At 34.5% G+C, this 13803-nt stretch overlaps 1 protein-coding gene across 1 annotated transcript in view; it reads right to left on the bottom strand.

Moving 5' to 3' along the window:
• Positions 1-13803, bottom strand: part of LOC148947610 (uncharacterized) — a 43790-nt gene that overhangs the window by 13943 nt on the left and 16044 nt on the right. The window lies entirely within an intron of this gene.

Raw genomic sequence — 13803 nt, forward strand, 5'->3', positions numbered from 1 at the left:
TTGCAAATAGGAGCTTGAAACCTAGACAATAAGGATTTCTGATACGCTGACTCTGACAAAGTTACTTTCATTGAGATCACTTGACTTTCAGGGGGTTGTTTCCCTCTTTTATCGAAAATGAGGAAAATTTTCTCAGACTTGTTGCCTTTGATCTGTAACAATAATTTAATACAGTTTATATATTGAAATCAGCAGAAAATGTCAATCGTATTGACATATCTATTTGCGTAAAAAAATAAATTTATGGAACAAAAGAAGCATACCTTACTTGTAGTATACCTTACTCCAAGTATAATGAAAACAAGAGATTCGATCGTATTAAATGTAAATAGCTTCCTCACGTGCAATAGATGAGGAAACGATGAAACAGAAATGCTCCTTCAAATTAAAAAAAAGAAGAAATTAGTAGGAGTAATATAAGCAAATAATAATTCTTACCGTCTGACGTCTTAAGCCCACACGATACCTCAAAGAATTATCCCCTCTCGTCAATTATAGACGAGAGAGAAAGTGTGGGCAATCTATTTAAAGTTGATTGGGTTATCTTGCCATTCTCTGCGGAGCTTGGACAAGAGATGCAAACAAACAACACAAAACTGCAAGCTGAAACTTCAAAACTGCAAAACTGCAACTCCCCGTAAATCTCAGAAAACCATTCAAATTCCCCCAATTTAATACCAGAGACAGAGATATTTAGTTTCAATGAAACTTACATCGGCAGAAAGATTGAGTTTCCCTTTTTCATTAACTACGTAAAGAGTTGTCTTTTTAAAGTTCAGGAAAGGGCAGTCCCTTAAAACGTTCTAGCATACTAGCATAGATGCTCAAAAACAGCTAAAAGTCCACTCAAAGGACTTATCATTTGAGGAATTTTGCCGCTTCGGGAGTTCCTTTTGGTGTTGTTTTGATTGACCAACTCACCGACAATAAGAAAATAAATTTCAATGTCTTTTCAGTCAAACTTCATAGCCAAACCCTGAGCTCTCGACAGCTTTTGATGATAGCATTTGTTGATGGACCTTCTATCGTTAAGAGGATTAGCCGATGCCGAAGCGACGCATCGCATCACCTTACAAAAACATCTGAAGAGGCTTAGATCGTATAATAGCTACGGTTTCCTTCAGAGGCTTAGATCGTATAATAGCTACGGTTTCCTTCAGACAACATTTTGATTCATAGAGTACATGCGGTTTCCTTCATACAAGACACGCCTGAATGCCCTGAAAGCTAAGATGTAATCTAATCTAAATTCTGTAATCTAATTTCAAGCAATTTTTTTCTTTGGAGAACATCAGTCTTCAACTTCAGTCAGTTGATGCAAGTCAGCATGATTCGTAGAATTTAATGACGCATCAATAAGATGGCATAACCACATGTTTTTGGTGTGTTGGGTGTCAAAAGATCGTATTTCGATCAATGTAAATTCTAAAGTAGGGCTAAAATACTGATTAGCAAAATTGTTGACTTATTACTGTAATAACCGATTTTTATTTTGGATTCTGTACATAAGATTATTCTTCCATTCAATCTGTAATGTTTTTCATTAACAAACTAAATTTCATATTGATGGACGTCTGATGTGTAGACTAACTCACTTGACTTGAAACTACAAGACAAATAACCATTTGACGTATATAAGTTCTAATATTACACTAACTAGACAAGATAGACGAAAAAGAAACAATCATAGAAAAGAAAAAGAAAATTCCATAGAGTAAAAATTTTTAAGCCATTCAGTAGTTAAAATTTTTTCCTCGTTCGAACCTTCTTTTTATTTTATAAGATTTTGCGTTTTTTTTTGTCAATAATCATTTAATGCATAACTGATGATAAACAATATGTCAAATAGTGTGTTAACTGGCATAATACAGAGATATATTGCAGAAGCAAATTTTTCATATTGAATAGTTCAAACTTTTCAGGAATATGAAAAATTCAATATGTATAAGACAGAAATTTCACAAATAGATACACAGCTAAAAATGTTAATTTAAAGAAAAAACATTTAAAAACAACTTTTCCCGAATATGAAAAGGAATTTTTCCGATTTAAAGGAAAGTCCGAGGGGACCGAACTTCGCTCAGTGAAATGAAAAAGATTTTTTAATCTCTCATTTTATTATTTTAAATTTGATATCATTTTACTTTATTAGATGTAAAAATCAAAACCATTGTTTACCGGTAGTTTTGGCTACCCAATTGACTGGACATATTTCAAACAGCAAGCTGTACGAAAAATTTGGTTTTATACCGCTTTCTAGGGGCTATAAAGCGAGAAAGGTTGAAATGGATAGGACATGTCTTACAGAGGGAGGATGACAGAGTGTCAAGGATCTTCCTTTTGGGTCATCCATCTAGGGTCAAACAAATGCACGTTGCCCCCAAATTGGACGGAAAAGGTCATAAGAAGGGATTTAAAGTGAACTGGAACTTCTTGGGAGTGTGTAAAGAGAGAAGCTACTAATAGATTGGAATGGAGGAGGAGCATACGCAGATGTATTGAGCTCAAGTGTCTTGGTGCTGCACCAAGTTTTTAGTAGTAGAAGTAGTAGTAGCTTCTACCTACTAAATCCTAAACACCTTTGCAGTATGTTTTTACTTGTCAAGAGCCGTATATGCGCAGGATTTTTTTCGTAAGGAAGGCTAATAATAATAATATTGCAAGGGTTCAACACTCACTCACCATGGTTATCAACTGTCAAATTTGATGTTGACAACTGTTTTCGGTGGTTGGGTCTCTAATTTTCAGTCAGCAGACGATTTCTGAAAAATATATTAAGGGTGTTTGGGAGGGAGAAACGAATTTTCCAAAAGTCGCGACCTATCTTGATCAATTTTTTCACAATCGAAATTTTTCAAACCTGAAAGTATACAATTTTTCAGGAATAATTATTGTGCCGTTTTCGAAAAACCCATATTTATGTGTAAGTAGAGAGGGGGGCGCTACTCCGATCACGCACCCCTGCTGCCACCTATAACTTTTTTGCACCCCAAATATGGGCATAGACTCCCTAGGGAAAATGATTACGTAATGGGGTCAATGACCTCTTTTTCCAAGGTCGATTTATTTGATGTTTCTATATGTAATAACTCCGGAACGAAGGTTGCACATGCGCATTGAATTCTAACGGGAACAATGTTATAGATCTAGGACTCGAGGGGGAAGTGAATTTCCGAGAACTTGATTGCGTAATCGAAGTGTGTCAACAACAACAACATTGACCTTGACATTCGCTGAGAGCGTGCACTTAGAACAACAACAACATCGACCTTGGAGCACCTGTGCTGTCGACCTCAATTCCCCTTTCTTGAATCAATAATTCCCCTTAGAAACAACAAATTAATTCTCCTTTCTTGACAGATCAATCAACCAATGACATCATCAGTCAGACTTTAAAAATTTCCGCCTAGAAACGATTCTCCAGGAATAGATCCAAGTCATTAATGTCTTTGCCACGGAAACAGCTCTTTTGGTCGAACTCCAAAGGATATTAATAGCCAAAGGCCATGGAAACAATTCTCCAAGAAACATCTTAGCGATGAATTATTTTAGCGCGGGAATCAGGTTTCTTATTAATTTGAAATGCATTAGCACAGAGATACCAAAAAACAAAAGGAACACGCTGAATTACATTTAGGGATTATTTGGGCGAAACTGCTTTAGACAGGTTATGGAACTATTTCGGCGAAACAGTTAGAGACATTTTGAAAGAAGATTTTAGGAAAGGTTTTAGAAGAGAATTTGAGGGTGAAACTCTGTGGTCGTTATAATACACAAGTTTCATTTGAACAGTGTTGTGAGGTCCTCTACCCCAACCCCAAAGGGTTCCAATCCCACAACCCAACCCCGAAGGAAGCCCCCGGTACTCAAAGGTCCCCCAAGCTCCCAAAGAGCCCCCGCCCCCAAACACCCTCCTCAGACCCTCAAAGGCCCTCCTCTGGTCCTCAAAGGGCCCCCGGACCCCACAAAGGTCCCCCGGACCCCAAACGCCCTCCTCAGACCCTCAAAGGCCCTCCTCTGGTCCTCAAAGGGCCCCCGGACCCCCAAAGGGCACCCCGAACTCCAGAGGCCCTCCCCCGGTCCTCAAAGGTCCCCCGGGCTCCCAAAGGGCCACCGGTGCCCCCAAAGGCCCACCCAGACCCCCAAAGGCCCTCCCCGGGCCCCCCAAAGGCCCATCGAGCTCCCAAAAGACCAACGGGGTCCCAAAGGCCCTCCACCAGTCCCCAAATGTCCCCCAGGCTCCCAACTGGCCCCCCGGACCCCCAAAGGCCTTCCCCGGGCCCCCCAAAGGCCCATCGAGCTCCCAAAAGACCAACGGGGTCCCAAAGGCCCTCCACCAGTCCCCAAATATCCCCCAGGCTCCCAAAGGCCCACCCAGACCCCCAAAGGCCCTCCCCGGGCCCCCCAAAGGCCCATCAAGCTCCCAAAATACCAACGGGGTCCCAAAGGTCCTCCACCAGTCCCCAAATGTCCCCCAGGCTCCCAAAGGCCCACCCAGACCCCCAAAGGCCCTCCCCGGGCCCCCCAAAGGCCCATCGAGCTCCCAAAAGACCAACGCGGTCCCAAAGGCCCTCCACCGGTCCCCAAATGTCCCCCAGACCCCCAACGGACCCTCCGGACCCCCAAAGGCCCTCCCCCGCCCCCAAAGGTCCACCGGGCTCCCAAAGGACCAATCGGTCCTCAAGTGCCCCCCAAACCCCCAAAGGCCCTGCCTGTGCCCCAAAGACCCTCCCCAGTCCCCAAAGGTCCCCCGGGCCCGAGAAACGCCGCGGGCCAGGAAAGCGCCACAGGGGATGCGCCGCAGGGGATGTGCCGCAGGGGATGTGCCGCAGGGGGATGCGCCGTGGGTCGGGGGATGCGCCGCAGGGGATGTGCCGCAGGGATGCGCCGCAGGGATGCGCCGCAGGGATGCGCCGCAGGGATGCGCCGCAGGGATGCGCCGCAAAAAGTAAACTAAAAAGTAAAAATTTTTGAAATGTTATCCCCCAAACGCCCTCCCCGGGCCCCCCCAAGAGCCCCCTCGCCATTTTTTAATACTTTTTTATGGGTTTATTATGTCTTTTCTGAAAAAGTTCCATTAATAATGTCATTCATAATCACATTTTCCAACCTCAAAGAGTCCCCTCCCCAATTCGCAAATACTTTCTTGAATTTTTTAACATGGTATTTTTTTAACTTTTTACGTATCTTAAAATGACATGAAATATGCTTACGGCTCTACCAATCGTACTCTGTGCTTGTTCATAGACACGATATGGCTTTCTCACTGGTACTCTATGGCAGGTTATCGACACTACCGAGTTTATTGCATGCATTAAATCAGTATTTTTTGCGCAGTGGAAGGATCAACACACAACTCATATCTGTAAAAAGTGAAGATGAATTATTCGACGAAAGTATGTACACATGAAAAAATCATTGTCGTGTTGAACACTGACAAGGAGAAATACCTGAACTATGAGACGAGTGCAAGTGGAGATCTTATTGGCAATGTATGCATACGTTGTCATAACAGTGAGGAATTAAATTCCTTTGGTTTACCCAAGAATTTCCATCATGCAAGAGGTGGATATGCGAGAGTAACATTACCAGAGAAATTAGTGCTCAAAGAGAATGCAAACTTAAAAATAATTATCGATGATCAGGGACAACTCCTTGCTACGTCTTCTGGTAACACATTACCTGTTGATAAATCCTATCATCATATTTCTGGTATTAGCATTTTAAAGAGAACAAGAAGAAGACAAGCATACCCCTGCACCAACATCATAAATCATATCTTGTCAACGTGTCAAAACTGTCATCTATGTAAAAATAATGTGACAATAGACTGTGAAATCGCAGGCAGAATAAAAAGGGCATTTGCAGACAATATCATCAATGAATATAAAGATGAATTGACGGAAAGTGAAGCGCAAGTGTACTAATAATGTGTAATAATGTATTTAACGTATTTTAATATTAATATTCTACATGTCATTATTTCATTAAAAATATTTTATGCATTATTTTGTTAAGTGTTTATTATTTTTAGGGTTTATCAGAACGTCAAACGTTCAGAATATCTAAAAAGGTCAGAGATGAAAGAAAAAGAATTTTTAGAGATAGAGATACTGCTAGCAGACTCAATTTTCTCAATGAAGTGAAGAAAAGTTCAAGTTCCCTTCTGAACTTTACCAAAGAACACACTTCAATTCTAATTTCTCCAGAGAAAACTAAAATTTTCCACTTTAGTTCAGATCTGTCTCGAAGAGATGAAAAATTTAAAACACTGTTCCAAAATTTAAAACACTGTTCCACTGTTCCAAACACTGTTCCACTGTTCCAAACGAAGTCAAGGAAAGTTCAAGTTCTCTTTCGAATTTTACCAGAGAACACGCTACAATTCTAATTTCTCCAGAGAAAACTAAAATCTCCCACTTCAGTTCCTTATTTCACAAAGACATAAAGAAATTTAAAGTTCAATTCTAATTTTTCGGTTGGAAGATAGAAAAAGTAATACTATACTTGTGAATATTTTTATGGAAGATGAAAAGTTCTAGCTCAATTTTAAATTTTCTTAACGAGGTGAAGAAAAAGTTCAAGTTCTCTTCGGAATTTTACCAAAGAACACAATTCAATTCTAATTTCGCCAAAGAAAACTAAAATCTTCCACTTGATTTCTTTATTTTACAAAGACATAAAGAAATTTAAAGTTCAATTCTAATTTTTCGGTGGAAGATAGAAAAATTAATACCATACTTGTAAATATTTTCATGGAAGATAAAAAGTTCTAGTTCAATTTAAAATTTTCTTAACGAAGTGAAGAAGAATTCAAGTTCTCTTCTGAATTTTACCAAAGAACACACTTCAATTCTAATTTCGCCAAAGAAAATAAAATCTTCCACTTGATTTCTTTATTTCACATAGACATAAGGAAATTTTAAGTTCAATTCTAAATTTTTCGGTTGGAAGATAGAAAAACCAATACCATACTTGTGAATATTTTCCCGGAAGATAAAAAGTTCTAGTTCAATTTAAAATTTTCTCAATGAAGTGAAGAAAAGTTCAAGTTCTCTTCTGAACTTTACCAAAGAACACACTTCAATTCGAATTTCTCCAGAGAAAACAAAATCTTCCACTTCAGTTCTATATTTCATGAAGACATAAAGAAATTTAAATTTCAATTCTAAACTTTTCGGTGGAAGATAGAAAAATTAATAACATACTTGTTAATATTTTCACGGAATATAAAAAGTTCTAGTACAATTTAAAATTTTCTCAATGAAGTGAAGAAAAGTTCAAGTTCTCTTCTAAACTTTACCAAAGATCACACTTCAATTCTAATTTCTCTAGAGAAAACTAAATTTTCCACTTAAGTTATATATTTCACAGAGACATAAAGAAATTTAAAGTTCAATTCTAAATTTTTCGCTGGAAGATGGAAAAAGCAATACCATACCTGTGAATATTTTCACGGAAGATAAAAAGTTCTAGTTCAATTTTAAATTTTCTCAATGAAGTGAAGAAAAGTTCAAGTTTTCTTCTGAACTTTACCAAAGAACACACTTCAATTCGAATTTCTCCAGAGAAAGCTAAAATTTTCCACTTTGGTTCAGATCTGTCTCGAAGAGATGAAAAATTTAAAACACTGTTCCAAATTTTCTCAACGAAGTTAAGGAAAGTTTAAGTTCTCTTCAGAATTTTACCTGACAACACGCTACAATTCTAATTTCCCCAGAGAAAACTAAATCTTCCACTTCAGTTCTTTATTTCACAAAGACATAAAAAAATTTAAAGTTCAATTCTAATTTTTCGTTTGGAAGATAGAAAAAGTAATACTATACTTGTGAATATTTTCATGGAAGATAAAATGTTCTAGCTCAATTTAAAATTTTCTTAACGAAGTGAAGAAGAATTCAAGTTCTCTTCTGAATTTTACCAAAGAACACACTTCAATTCTAATTTCGCCAAAGAAAACAAAAATCTTCCACTTGATTTCTATATTTCACAAAGACATAAAGAAATTTAAAGTTCAATTCTAATTTTTCGGTGGAAGATAGAAAAATTAATAACATACTTGTGAATATTTTCATGGAAGATAAAAAGTTCTAGTTTAATTTAAAATTTTCTCAATGAAGTGAAGAAAAGTTCAAGTTCTCTTCGGAGTTTTACCAAAGAACACGCTACAATTCTAATTTCCCCAGAGAAAACAAAAATCTTCCACTTCGGTTCTTTATTTCACAAAGACATAAAGAAATTTAAAGTTCAATTCTAATTTTTCGGTTGGAAGATAGAAAAAGTAATACCATACTTGTGAATATTTTCATGGAAGATGAAAAGTTATAGTTCAATTTTAAATTTTCTTAACGAAGTGAAGAAAAGTTCAAGTTCTCTTCTGAACTTTACCAAAGAACACACCAATTCTAATTTCTCCAGAGAAAACTAAAATTTTCCATTTTAGTTCAGATCTGTCTAGAAGAGATGAAAAATTTAAAACACTGTTCCAAAATTTTTCACAGAAGATAAAAAAGGTCAAGTTCTCTTCGGGATTTTACCAAAGAACACAATTCAATTCTAATTTCTCAGAGAAAACAAAAATCTTCCACTTCAGTTCTTTTTTTCACAAGGAAATAAAGAAATTTAATTTTCAATTCTAATTTTTCGGTGGAAGATAGAAAAATTAATACCATACTTGTGAATATTTTCATGGAAGATAAAAAGTTCTAGTTCAATTTAAAATTTTCATAACGAAGTGAAGAAGAATTCAAGTTCTCTTCAGAATTTTACTAAAGAACAAACTTCAATTCTAATTTCGCCAAAGAAAACAAAAATCTTCCACTTGATTTCTATATTTCACAAAGACATAAAGAAATTTAAAGTTCATTTCTAAATTTTTCGGTGGAAGATAAGAAAATGCAATACCACACTTGTGAATATTTTCACGGAAAATAAAAAGTTCTAGTTCAATTTTAAATTTTCTCAACGAAGTGAAGAAAAGTTCAAGTTCTCTACTGAGTTTTACCAAAGCACACAATACAATTCTAATTTCTCCAGAGAAAACTAAATTTTTCACTTTAGTTCAGATCTGTCTCGAAGAGATGAAAAATTTTAAACACTGTTCCAAATTTTTCACAGAAGATAAAAAATTTCAAGTTCTCTTCGGAATTTTACCAAAGAACACAATTCAATTCTAATTTCTCCAGAGAAAACAAAAATCTTCCACTTCAATTCTATATTTCACAAAAGCATAAAGAAATTTAAAGTTCCATTCTAAATTTTTCGGTGAGTGATAGAAAAATTAATACCATACTTGTGAATATTTTCACAGAAGATAAATACAATACATTTGAATATTTTCCCGGAAGATAAAAAGTTCTAGTTCAATTTAAAATTTTCTCAACGAAGTCAAGGAAAGTTCAAGTTCTCTACTGAATTTTACCAAAGAACACGCTTCAATTCTAATTTCTCCAAGTTGGGTTAGGTTAGGTTAGGCTAGATTAAGTTAGGTTAGATTAGGTTAGGTTAGGTTAGCCCACGTACGCGTCACTTAGGTTACTTAGGTTAGGTGAGAGACAGGCAAAAAGTTAGGTTTATGATTAGGTTAGGTTAGGTTAGATTACATTAGGTTAGATTAAGTTAGGTTAGGTTAAGTTAGGTTAGGCTAGGTTAGCCTACGTACGCGCACGTACGTAGGCTAACCTAGCCTAACCTAACTTAATCTAACCTAACTGATCTAACCTAGCCAACCTAACCTAACCTAATCATACACCTAACTTTTTGCCTGTCTCTCAACTAACCTAAGCTAACCTAAGTGACGCGTACGTGGGCTAACCTAACCTAACCTAATCTAACCTAACTTAATCTAGCCTAACCTAACCTAACCATACTTGGAGAAATTAGAATTGAAGCGTGTTCTTTGGTAAAATTCAGTAGAGAACTTGAACTGTCCTTGACTTCGTTGAGAAAATTTTAAATTGAACTAGAACTTTTTATCTTCCGGGAAAATATTCAAACGTATTGTATTTATCTTCTGTGAAAATAATCACAAGTATGGTATTAATTTTTCTATTTCTCACTGAAAAATTTAGAATGGAACTTTAAATTTCTTTATTCCTTTGTGAAATATAGAATTGAAGTGGAAGATTTTTGTTTTCTCTGGAGAAATTAGAATTGAATTGTGATCTTTGGTAAAATTCCGAAGAGAACTTGAACTTTTTTATCTTCTGTGAAAAATTTGAAACAGTGTTTAAAATTTTTCATCTCTTCGAGACAGATCTGAACTAAAGTGGAAAATTTAGTTTTCTCTGGAGAAATTAGAATTGTATTGTGTGCTTTGGTAAAACTCAGTAGAGAACTTGAACTTTTCTTCACTTCGTTGAGAAAATTTAAAATTGAACTAGAACTTTTTATTTTCCGTGAAAATATTCACAAGTGTGGTATTGCTTTTTCTTATCTTCCACCGAAAAATTTAGAAATGAACTTTAAAGTTCTTTATTTCTTTGTGAAATTTAGAAATCAAGTGGAAGGTTTGTGTTTTAATTGTAGAAATTAGAATTGTAGTTTATTCTTTGGTAAAATACAGACGGGAACTATAATTATTCTTAAATTAGTTAAGAAAATGTAAAATTGAAATAGAACTTTTAACCTTCCATGAAAATATTCACAAGTACGGTCTTAATTTTTCTATCTTACACTGAAAAATTAGAATGGAACTTTAAATTTCTTTATGCCTTTGTGAAAAAAAGAACTGAAGTGGAAGATTTTTGTTTTCTCTGAGAAATTAGAATGGAATTGTGTTCTATGGTAAAATCCCGAAGAGAACTTGAACTTTTTTATCTTCTGTGTAAAATTTTGGAAGTGTTTTAAATTTTTCATCTCTTCTAGACAGATCTGAACTAAAGTGGAAAATTTTAGTTTTCTCTGGAGAAATTAGAATTGGTGTGTTCTTTGGTAAAGTTCAGAAGAGAACTTGAACTTTTTCTTCACTTCGTTAAGAAAATTTAAAATTGAACTATAACTTTTTATCTTCCATGAAAATATTCACAAGTATAGTATTACTTTTTCTATCTTCCAACCGAAAAATTTAGAATTGAACTTTAAATTTCTTTATGTCTTTGTGAAATAAAAGAACTGAAGTGGAAGATTTTAGTTTTCTCTGGGGAAATTAGAATTGTAGCGTGTTCTTTGGTAAAACTCCGAAGAGAACTTGAACTTTTCTTCACTTCGTTGAGAAAATTTTAAATTGAACTAGAACTTTTTATCTTCCATGAAAATATTCACAAGTATGTTATTGATTTTTCTATCTTCCACTGAAAAATTAGAATTGAACTTTAAATTTCTTTATGTCTTTGTGAAATAAAGAACTGAAGTGGAAGATTTTTGTTTTATTTGGCGAAATTAGAATTGAAGTGTGTTCTTTGGTAAAATTCAGAAGAGAACTTGAATTTTTCTTCACTTCGTTAAGAAAATTTTAAATTGAACTAGAACTTTTTATCTTCCATGAAAATATTCACAAGTAGGGCATTACTTTTTCTATCTTCCAACCGAAAAATTAGAATTGAACTTTAAATTTTTTTATGTATTTGTGAAATAAAGAACTGAAGTGGAAGATTTAGTTTTCTCTGGGGAAATTAGAATTATAGCGTGTTGTCTTGTAAAATTCCGAAGAGAACTTGAACTTTCCTTGACTTCGTTGTGAAAATTTGGAACAGTGTTTTAAATTTTTCATCTCTTCGAGACAGATCTGAACTAAAGTGGAAAATTTTAGTTTTCTCTGGAGAAATTAGAATTGAAGTGTGTTCTTTGGTAAAGTTCAGTCGAAAACTTGAACTTTTCTTCACTTCATTGAGAAAATTTAAAATTGAACTAGAACTTTTTATCTTCCGTGAAAATATTCACAGGTATGGTATTGCTTTTTCCATCTTCCAGCGAAAAATTTAGAATTGAACTTTAAATTTCTTTATGTCTTTGTGAAATATAGAACTTAAGTTGAAAATTTAGTTTTCTCTGGAGAAATTAGAATTGAAGCGTGATCTTTGGTGAAGTTTAGAAGAGAACTTGAACTTTTCTTCACTTCATTGAGAAAATTTTAAATTGTACTAGAATTTTTTATTTTCTGTGAAAATATTCACAAGTATGTTATTAATTTTTCTATCTTCCACCGAAAAATTTAGAATTGAACTTTAAATTTCTTTATGTCTTCATGAAATATAGAACTTAAGTGGAAGATTTTGTTTTCTCTGGAAAAATTAGAATTGAAGTGTTTTCTTTGGTAAAGTTCAGAAGAGAACTTGAACTTTTCTTCACTTCATTGAGAAAATCTTAAATTGAAATAGAACTTTTTATCTTCCATGAAAATATTTCACAAGTATGGTATTGCTTTTTCTATCTTCCAACCGAAAAATTTAGAATTGAACTTTAAATTTCTTTATGTCTTTGTGAAATAAAGAAATCAAGTGGAATATTTTATTTTCTTTGGCGAAATTAGAATTGAAGTGTGTTCTTTGGTAAAGTTCAGAAGAGAACTTGAATTCTTCTTCACTTCGTTAAGAAAATTTTAAATTGAACTAGAACTTTTTATCTTCCATGAAAATATTCACAAGAATGGTATTAATTTTTCTATCTTCCACCGAAAAATTAGAATTGAACTTTAAATTTCTTTATGTCTTTGTGAAATATAGAAAACAAGTGGAAGATTTTTGTTTTCTTTGGCGAAATTAGAATTGAAGTGCGTTCTTTGGTAAAATTCAGAAGAGAACTTGAACTTTTTCTTCACTTCGTTAAGAAAATTTAAAATTGAGCTAGAACTTTTTATCTTCCATAAAAATATTCACAAGTATAGTATTACTTTTTCTATCTTCCAACCGAAAAATTAGAATTGAACTTTAAATTTCTTTATGTCTTTGTGAAATAAGGAACTGAAGTGGAAGATTTTAGTTTTCTCTGGAGAAATTAGAATTGTAGCGTGTTCTCTGGTAAAATTCGAAAGAGAACTTGAACTTTCCTTGACTTCGTTTGGAACAGTGGAACAGTGTTTGGAACAGTGGAACAGTGTTTTAAATTTTGGAACAGTGTTTTAAATTTTTCATCTCTTCGAGACAGATCTGAACTAAAGTGGAAAATTTAGTTTTCTCTGGAGAAATTAGAATTGAAGTGTGTTCTTTGGTAAAGTTCCGAAGAGAACTTGAACTTTTCTTCACTTCATTGAGAAAATTGAGTCTGCTAGTAGTATCTCTATCTCTAAAAATTCTTTTTCTTTCATCTCTGACCTTTTTAGATATTCTGAACGTTTGACGTTCTGATAAACCCTAAAAATAATAAACACTTAACAAAATAATGCATAAAATATTTTTAATGAAATAATGACATGTAGAATATTAATATTAAAATACGTTAAATACATTATTACACATTATTAGTACACTTGCGTTTCACTTTCCGTCAATTCATCTTTATATTCATTGATGATATTGTCTGCAAATGCCCTTTTTATTCTGCCTGCGATTTCACAGTCTATTGTCACATTATTTTTACATAGATGACAGTTTTGACACGTTGACAAGATATGATTTATGATGTTGGTGCAGGGGTATGCTTGTCTTCTTCTTGTTCTCTTTAAAATGCTAATACCAGAAATATGATGATAGGATTTATCAACAGGTAATGTGTTACCAGAAGACGTAGCAAGGAGTTGTCCCTGATCATCGATAATTATTTTTAAGTTTGCATTCTCTTTGAGCACTAATTTCTCTGGTAATGTTACTCTCGCATATCCACCTCTTGCATGACGGAAATTCTTGGGTACACCAAAGGAATTTAACT

The sequence above is a fragment of the Artemia sp. Qi Xiang Cuo genome, chromosome 10 (assembly GCF_049724085.1).
Source record: "Artemia sp. Qi Xiang Cuo chromosome 10, ASM4972408v1, whole genome shotgun sequence".
In the NCBI taxonomy this organism is placed as follows: Eukaryota; Metazoa; Arthropoda; class Branchiopoda; order Anostraca; family Artemiidae; genus Artemia; species Artemia sp. Qi Xiang Cuo.